A 10,453-nucleotide genomic window follows, 5' to 3' on the forward strand; every position below is an offset into this window, starting at 1 on the left:
CAATGAATGTTGGGTGCGGGTGTCTTTTTCTTCTTTTTAAAGGGTTAATTTTCTATCTCTCTTTTTTTTATTTTTGGCTGCATTGGGGCTTCATTGCAGTGCATGGGCTTCTCACTGCGGTGCCTTCTCTTGTTGCAGAGCACAGGCTCTAGGTGCTCAGGCTCAGTAGTTGTGGCTCGCAGGCTCTAGAGTGCAGGCTCAGTAGTTGTGGCGCATGGGCTTAGGTGCTCTGCAGCATGTAGGATCTTCCCAGACCAGGGATCGAACCCGTGTGCCCTGCATTGTCAGGTGGATTCTTAACCACTGCGCCACCAGGGAAGTCTGCAGGTGTCTTTTCGAAGGATGGTTTTCTCACGGCATAAACCCAGGAGTGGGATTGCCAGATCTTATAATCGCTCTATTTTTAGTGTCTTATAAAACCTCCATAGTGTCCTCCATAGTGGCTGGTAGCCATTTCCAGCAGCAGCAGAGGAGGGTTTGCTTTTCTCCACGCCCTCTCCAGCATTTATTGTTTGTAGACTTTATGATGACTAGTGCCCGATCATACCTTGTGGTCGTTTTGGTGTGCATTTTTCTAAGAATTAGGATGCTGAAGATCTTTTCATGTCCTTTTTTTCTAACGTGGTGGTGTAAAATTTACCTCTTGTAGTTGGCTTCAGGAGGGCAGATACCATTTACTGCCTCTCCTTCTCCTCCACGGTTACGAGTGTACCTGTGCTCAGGCTCGTGCATGTGGTCTGGGCCCCTGTGCTTTCCTGTCTCCATTACTGGAGCAGTTTCCTGGGTTTTGGGTGGCCCAGTGTGGGTCCTTCTGTGCTTCTTGCTTCTTCCACCATCTCCTTGTACTTCATTCAGTCCTGTGGTTTCCTATCTACTCCTCGCCCCTTCAGTAGCTTCATGTATTTCTCCTTTATTTCTGTCAAGTTTTGGTTCACATATTTGAAACGAGTTATAAATATTTACAATTTGTGTATCTTTCTGTTTTGATCATTTTATAATTTTGAACATTTTATTTCCAGTAATACTTCCTCCCTTAAAGTCTATTTGAATACCTTTCAACATCTATTGTGTAAATTATCAAGTGATAATTTCCTTTAAGGAGTTACTGAGGTACAGTTAAAAGCTGGGCTTCTGAGTGAATGGTTTTGTCCTTCTTATCAGCAAGTCACACATTTTCTACAATTTCTTTTCTTTTTAGAAGTCATTGTAACTCTGGAAACATATTCATTTCCATATTAACAGATTTTACTACTTTTAAATCTATGGTTTTTATTTTATTTTGTTTTATTTTATTTTTTAACATCTTTATTGGAGTATAATTGCTTTACACTGGTGTGTTAATTTCTGCTGTATAACAAAGTGAATCAGCTATACATATACATACATCCCCGTATCTCCTCCCTCTTGCGTCTCCCTCCCACCCTCCCTTTCCCACCCCTCTAGGTGGTCACAGAGCACGAGCTGATCTCCCTGTGCTATGCGGCTGCTTCCCACTAGCTATCTGTTTTACATTTGGTAGTGTATATATGTCCATGCCACTCTCTCACTTCATCCCAGCTTACCCTTCCGCCCTCCCATGTCTTCAAGTCCATTCTCTATGTCTGTGTCTTTAGTCCTGTCCTGCCCCGAGGTTCTTCAGAACTTTTTTTTTTTTTTAGATTCCATGTGTATGTGTTAGCATATGGTATTTGTTTTCTCTTTCTGACTTACTTCACTCTGTATGACAGTCTCTAGGTCCATCCACCTTGCTACAAATAACTCAATTTTGTAAAATTATGTTTTTTAAATATTTCATTTTATTCTACTTATCAAGTTTATGTCAATTAATCTGAGGTACATTTTACAACATCAAGAAAGAAAAATGTTAATTCTCCTGAAAGCAATATTCTGGTAAGAGTATTATATAAATTTATTTGAATGAGTTTTTAACCTCCATTATTTCTTTTAATTAAAGATACAATATCATTAAAGCGAACCCTCCTACCCTGTTGATGGGAATGTAACTGGTAATGGTCACAATAGAGAACAGTATAGAGGTTCCTTAAAATGTAAAATTAGGGGTTTCCCTGGTGGCGCAGTGGTTGAGAGTCTGCCTGCCGATGCAGGGGACACAGGTTCGTGCCCCGGTTTGGGAAGATCCCACATGCCGCAGAGCGGCTGGGCCCATGAGCCATGGCTGCTGAGCCTGTGCGTCTGGAGCCTGTGCTCCACATCGGGAGAGGCCGCAACAGTGAGAGGCCCGTGTAACGCAAAAAAAAAAAAAAAAAGTAAAATTAGAACTGCCATATGATCTAGCAATCCCACTCCTGATCATATGTTCGGAAAACTCTAATTGGAAAAGATACATGCACCCCAACATACATGGCAGCACTGTTTACAATAGTGCATACATGGAAGTGACCTAAATACCTAAATGTTTATCAACAGATGAATGGATATAGAAGATGACATATACATATATCACACACACACACACACACACACACACACACACACACAAAATGGAATATTAGCCATAAAAAAAAGAATGAAATCATGCCATTTGTAGCAATATGGATGGACCTGGAGATGATCACACTAAGTCAAGTAAGTCAGCGAAAGACAAATATCCTGGGATATCACTTATATGTGGAATTGAAAACAGTGATACAAATGAACTCTTTAACAAAACAGACGTAGATTCACAGACATCAAAAACAAACTTATGGTTACCAAAGGGGAAAGGGGAAGGCGTATAAATTAGGAGTTTCAGATTAAAATATATACACTACTATATATAAAAAAAAGAACAAGGGCCTACTGTATAGCACAAGAAACCATATTCAATATCTTCTAATAAACAGAAAAGAGTCTGAAAAGGTGTGTGTTTATATGTATACACATATTTATATATATATATATATATATATATATATATACACACACACATATAACTGAATCACTTTGCTGTACACCTGAAACTAACAGAACATTGTAAATCAACTATAGTTTAAAAACTATAGTATCGGGACTTCCCTGGTGGTGCAGTGGTTAAGAATCCGCCTGCCAATGCAGGGGACATGGGTTCGAGCCCTGGTCTGGGAAGATCCCACATGCCGTGGAGCAACTAAGCCCACATGCCACAACTACTGAGCCTGTGCCATAGAGCCCGCGAGCCACAACTACTGAAGCCAGAGTGCCTAGAGCCCATGCTAGGCAACAAGAGAAGCCACTATGATGAGAAGCCCACGCACAACAATGAAGAGTAGCCCCTGCTTGCCGCAACTAGAGAAAGCTTGCATGCAGCAACGAAGACCCAACGCAACCAAAAATAAAATATAAAGTCGACAAACTTATGGATTGCCCACTCCAATATTATCTTGTTTACATTTTTCTGTCATTATCCACATACACGAATATTCTCCTTGTGCAATTTTCTTACTGAAGTATAGTTGATTTACAATGTGGTGTTAATTTCTGCTGTACAGCAAAGTGATTCAGTTATACCTGTATGTATACCATAAATGAATATTCCTTTAAATAATTGTGGTAGATATTTAAATGCCATTCTAGAATCTATTTCATTTTCCTTTAAATAGTTCATATATTTGCAGAAGTTAGCTAATCATTTTAAAAAATTGTATACTGTATTTCATCAAGTTGACTTGTAACGTATTACTTCAACAGAATAGACTTACATCCTGAGTTTATATCAGAGTTTTCATTCACACAACATGCACATCTAGAAAAGGTGGTGTCCCCAAAATGTAATTAGCTTCTATATTTCACAGTAGGCTTTTTGGCAGGCTAATTCACCATAGGCTAATTTGACGCGATGTTAGAGACCTTACCATGATCTGGTAAGATCCACTTTGGGTGACATGATAATCACATCCCACTGTGGCATGAGGTTGCCCTCCTGTCCCCTGGACCATGTAATCACTCTCCATAGCATTCTCAGCTTCAGGGACACCAGCCAGCCAAGTCTCTCTTCTCAGGCCTGAGCTGGAGATCTGGGGATACACTTCTGGGGAAGCCCCTTCTCTCATTTCTCTTTCAAAACCTTTGAAAATGTTCTCTTCATTCTCCTTCCATTTGAGTATTCTCTGTCATCTTTCTCACGTATTATCTTACTTTCTATTTTTCTCATTGTTCTCTTTGTTTAACCCATGTCAATTTTTATTCTCTCACTACCTTTTCTTAACCATTCTTCTCTTTTCCTACTAAGACCATTGCATTCTTTTTATTTCTTTTCGTTTTCTAAAGCCATCCTACTCTTGAAACTTTGTAAATTGTTCCACCTTTGCTCTCTGACCTCTATTTATTCTAGTTGTCATAGATGCTTTCTGAGGGGTTATATAGCAATTTGGTCAACATTGCTGTCGTCAGAATCCCCAGGTTCAACCAGCTCTGCCTCCACCCACGTGCCTGACCGTGGTGAGGGCTTTTGCCTCTCCTCCCAAAGACTGGCCTCTAGAGGCTGAAATCACCCAATGCAGGTCAACTGCCTGAGCAGCACCAGCCAACAGCAAAAGTGGAGGGGTGGCTATATTGTCTTTGCTTGACATTGATTCTTTATTGCTCAGCTCCTGTCCTGTCCCCCCTCCTCTGTCCTTCCCCTGAGCCTGCCCCTCTCTCCACCCGTATCCTTACCATCCATTGCTTTCTTTCCTTAGGTTGTCCTAGGCTCTGCACTCACTTTGCTCTGTTCCCATTTCCAGCTTTTCCTATGCTTAGAAATTATGGAGGTTCAGTTTAATGTGCCTGTTCTCACTTCTTGTCTCATACGTTAATGTCATCAGGTCTACTTAATGCATCACTGCAGTGCCAGCTGCTGCACATCCCTCTCTTTTCCTTGCCCTGTTTCCCATCCACGTGTGCCTGCTTATCAGTAAACTGGCTGAATTTCTTTACAGAGGCCTCCTCCTGTCTTGTCTTTTTGCCTCCGTGACTTTACACACCCATTTCCTCTCACATTCCTTTTCTGATGCTGTTCTATTATTTTTGTCTCCTCTCGCTTCCCTCACCTTAGCATATTTTCTATCACAAAATTCCTTCCCCCACCTCTAATTCTTTGAATCAACTCTTCCTTCTTATTCATTTACTCCTTCATTGCTTTTAATCTTAGCTACAGCCGCCTCACTTTGTGTCTCATTTCATTTTAACTGTGAAAAAAATCTCTTCTTGTATTTCCTTTTTTACTCTCTCCTCACACATTTCCATCAAATTCACTTCTTTACCTCTCTCTCCACTCCTGACACGCCCTCTTCTACACTTTCCCCTCTTTGGTGCTCTTTTTCTAATATCTGACTTCACACTCTCACCCTCACTATGACTCTTCTGCACTGTGCTGGTTCCAGTTATCCCTCCATGATTTCACTTACTGATATAGTAAGAATTTATTGGATCAAGATTGCAGAATAGAAGAACACAGGGCTTACTTCTCCCCACAAAGACATCAAAAATACATCTACCTGTGGAACAATTCTCACAGAATACCTACAGAACACTGGCAGAAGATCTCATACAATCAAAGCTGCAAGAAAGATCACCATGTAACCGGTAGGACAAAAGGAAAAAAGAAAAAGAATTGGGGATGGGACCTGTGCCCCTGGGAGGGAGCTGTGGAAGGGGGAGAGTCCCTCTTCACCAGCGGGGAGATCAGCCCAGACAGACAGGCAGCCTCAGAGGCTCAGAGGAGAGTGCAGCAGCTGGATTCCTGCAGGCAGGCCAGAGACCAGGCCAGAGGTCCTGGCCCCCTCGCTGCACTCCCCAGCCTGAGATGCATGTCTGCTGGAGCGCACGGGCTGGGTGCTGAAACTCAGGCTTCAGCGGGCAGACCCAGTGTGAGGACTAGGTCCGGCTGCGTGGAGACAGCCCGAAGGGCCTGGAGAATGGTCTGGGTCACAATTAGGGGTGTGTGCACAACAGAGCCTGGGTCCGCCATAGGAGCCACATTGTCAAAAGCATGCATGAAGGGAGGGGCGGGGCCCACCACAGCAGACTCATTCTCCTCACAGTGGGCACGGCTCTGCCTCTTTGAGCTCTGGGAGCACGCAAGGTGGGTTGTCCACACGCGGAGGTGGGGCCGCAATCTGAGCCTATTCCCGGTGGATGCTTGCTTCTGGGGATTTACCCTGGCAGCTTTGTGAGCATAGTGCCCAAGGGACGTCCTTGCCAGCTTTCCCACAGCTGAGGCGGGGCTGAGGGCATGCCAACAAGAGTGTGCACTCTGGGTGACAGGCAACATCTCAGAGAGCACTCCCTGGTGGACAGCTCCTGCAGGGGAGTACTCATGGCTCCTTTCCCAATGGGAGTGCTCCAGTCCTGCCTACCTCAAACTACAGTTTAGAACCAGATCTGGGGGCTTGTATGCCAACAACTGGGGAGAAAACCCTACCCCCAAGAGGGCTGTGACAACCACAGAGCAAAGAGTTGCCCGCACCCAATATCCTGTGCAAGCTCTGGTCAGCACAACAACAGTCACACACCCTATCAAGGGGATAATGGCTAGCACACCCTTAAGAAATATATGGCAGGCATCCATACCGAGGACAGCCCTCACATCAAACACATTTGATTCATGCAGGCTACACAGGGACACTCCCACATAAAAACAGCCTTCTGAGACCACAGTAGATAACTATTTCTCCTAAATTCACAGAGTCAGAAATAGAAGTAAGATGAAGCAGCAGAGAAACCACTCCCAATTAAAAGAACAAGAAAAATCCCCTGAAAGAACAATGAAACAGATTTCTCCAGTCTATTAGACCTCAAGTTCAAAAGGGAGGCAATAAAAATGCTGAAGGAATTAAGAAAGGCTATCAATAGAAATGCAGTTCCTATAATAGGGAGGTAGAAACTGTAAAAAGGAGCCAATCAAAATTAGACAACTCAGTTGCCTACATGAAAACCAAGCGAAAGGCAATAAACAGCAAACTAAATAATGCAGAAAAATCAATAAGTGTTCTAGAAAAAAGAACAATAGAAATCGATCAGAAGAGCAGACAAAGACAAATTTAAAAAATGAAAGCAATATACAAGACCTATGGGATAATGTAAAAGGTGCCAATCATAATTGGGATCCCAGAAGAAGAAAGTGAAAAGGGGATCAAAAGTGGATTTGAAGAAATTATGGCTAAAATCTTCCCAAACCTAAAGAAGGAAAGAGATATCCAGGTACAGGAAGCACAGAGGGTCACAAACAAGATGAACCCAAACAGACCCACACCAAGATATGTTATGATTAAAATGGCAAATTAAAGATAAAGAGGGTTCTAGAGGCAGCAAGAGAAATACAAAGAGTTAGTTACAAGGAAATCCCCATAGGGTTATCAGCTGATTTCTCTACAGAACCGCTGCAGGCCAGAAGGGAGTGGCAAGATATATTCAAAGTCCTAAAACGGAAAAACCTGTAACCTACAGTACTCTACCCAGCAAGATTATCATTTAGAATAGAAGGAGAGATAAATAATTTCTCAGACAAGCAAAAACTAAAAGAATACAGCAATACTAAACTTCTCCTAAGAGAAATATTGAAAGGTCTTCTCTAAATAGAAAAGAAGCAAGAACCGATGGGAAAGGAAAAATCACAATAGGAAAAGCAAATATATTAAAGGATTGTAGATCACTTAAATAAGCCAGTACCTAAATTTAAAAAAATTAAAGATTATGAAAATGATTATAACTACAATAAACTGCAAAAGGATAAACACAAAGATGTAAAACAATGCATCAAATTCATAAAATGTGGGGGAGGGGAGTAAGAAAATATAGATTTTTTAGACTGTTTGAGCTTATATGACTATCAGTCTAAAGCAAGTACATAAAGTAATGAGTTAACATAGTCGAAAACCAGGGTAACCACAAATCAAAAACCTACAGAAGATGCACAAACACGAAAAAGAAGAGAACTCAAGTGTGATACAAAAGAAAACCATCAAATCACAAAAGGAAAAACAAGAAAAATAAAAAGAAATACAACATCAACTAGAAAACAAGGTTTAATAAATACATACCTATGAATAATTACCTCAAATCTCAATGGACTAAATGCTCTGATCAAAAAACATAGAGTGGTGGACTGGATGATAAAACAAGAACCTACAATATGCTTCCTACAGGAGACCCACTTTAGGGCAAAGGAGACAGATTGAAAGTGAGGGGATGGAAAAAGATATTTCATGCAAATGGAAATAAACTGGGGGTTGCAATAATCATGCCAGACAAAACAGACTTTAAAACAAAGGCCATAAAAAAAGATAACGAAGGACATTATATAATGATAAAAAAGGATCAATAAAAGAAGAGGATATTACACTCATTAACACATATGCACCCAATATAGGAGCACCTAAACTCATAAAACAAAGAGTAACAGACATAAAGGGAAACATTGATGGGAACACAATAATAGTAGGAGACCAAAACATCCCACTGACATCAGTGGAGAAATCCTCCAGACAGAAAATCAATAAGGCAACAGAGGGCTTCCCTGGTGGTGCTGTGGTTGAGAATCTGCCTGCCAATGCAGGGGACATGGGTTCAAGCCCTGGTCTGGGAAGATACCACATAGAGCAACTGGGCCCGTGGGCCACAACTACTCAGCCTGTGCGTCTGCAGCCTGTGCTCCACAACAAGAGAGGCCACGACAGTGAGAGGCCTGCACACCACAATGAAGAGTGGCCCCCACTCGCCACAACTAGAGAAAGCCCTCGCACAGAAACGAACACCCAACACAGTCAAAAATAAATAAATTTATAAAAAAAAAAATAAGGCAATAGACCCTAAATGACACAATAGAAATGTTAAGAGTTAATTGATAGTTTCAGGACAATACATCCAAAAAACTAGAATACACAGTCTTTTCAAGTGCACTAGGACAGACCACCTACGAGGTGACAAAACAAGCCTCAACAAATTTAAGAGGATAGAAATTATTTCAAGCACCTTTTCTAACGACAACAGCATGAAACTAGAAATCAACCACAGAAAGAGAAAGGAGGAAAAAAAGGATTACATGGAGACTAAACAACATGCTACTAAAAAACCAATGGGTCAATGATGAAACCAGAGGAAATTTAAAAATACCTGAGACAACTGACAATGAGAACACAACCATACAAAATCTATGGGATGTGGCAAAAGTAGTTCTTAGAGGGGAGTTCATAGCATTATAGGCCTTCCTCAAAAAATGAGAAAAACCTAACATAAACAACCTAACCTACCACCTAAAAGAATTACTAAAAGTAGAGCAAACAAAACCTAAAGTCAGCAGAAGGAAGGAAATAGTAAAGATCAGAGAGGAAATAAAATAGACATAAAAAACAATAAAAAAATCAATAAAACCAAGAGCTTGTTTTTGGAAAGAATAAAAAAAAAATTAACAAGCTTCTGGCCAGGCTAACAAAGAAGGAAAGAGAGAGGACTGAAATAAAATAAGAAATGAAAGAGGAGAAATAACAACCTCAGATACAAAACAAAAAAAAAAGCTGTAAGAAAATACTATGAACAGTAATATGCCAACAGACTGGAAAACCTAGAAGAAATGCGCAAGTTTCTAGAAATATACAGCCCACCAAAACTAAATCAAGAAGAAATAGATAGGGGCTTCCCTGGTGGTGCAGTGGTTAAGAATCCACCTGCCAATGCAGGGTACACAGGTTTGAGCCCTGGTCCAGGAAGATCCCACAGGCCCTGAGGCAACTAAGCCCAAGCACCACAACTACTGAGCCTGTGCACCTAGAGCCCACCTAGAGCTCCGCAACAAGAGAAGCTGCTGCAATGAGAAGTCCGCACTCTCAGCAACTAGAGAAAACCCGTGTGCAGCGGCGAGAACCCAATGCAGCCAAAAATTAAATGAATAAATTTATTTTTTAATAAAGAATAATTTGAACAGACCAATCACTAGAAGTGAAACAGAATCTGTAATTTAAAAAACTCCCTTCAAACAAAAGTCCAGGACTAGATGGCTTCACTGGGAAATCCTATCAAACATACAAAGAAGAACTTACACTGATCTTTAGCAAACTCTTCAAAAAGACTGAAGAGGAGGGAACACAGACAAAGTCATTCTGTTAAGCCACAATCACCCTGATACCAAAACAAGACAAAGACACTATCATAAAAGAATATTACTGGCCAATATCTTTGATGAATATAGATGCAAAAATCCTAAACAAAAATTAGCAAAACAAATCCAATAACACATAAAAATGATCATACACCATGATCAAGTTGGATCCATCCCAGTGTCAACAAATGCAAAGCAATCAAAGTGATACAGCACATCAACAAAAGAAAAGACAAAAACCACATGATTACCTCAATAGATACAGAAAATGTATTTGATAAAATTCATCCATTCATGATAAAAACTCACCAAAGTGGGTATAGAGGGAACATATCTCAGCATAATAAAAGACATTTAGGACAAACCCACAGCCAACGTAACACTCAGTGGTGAAAACCTGGC

Source organism: Phocoena phocoena, chromosome 10 (assembly GCF_963924675.1).
Source record: "Phocoena phocoena chromosome 10, mPhoPho1.1, whole genome shotgun sequence".
Lineage (NCBI taxonomy): Eukaryota > Metazoa > Chordata > Mammalia > Artiodactyla > Phocoenidae > Phocoena > Phocoena phocoena.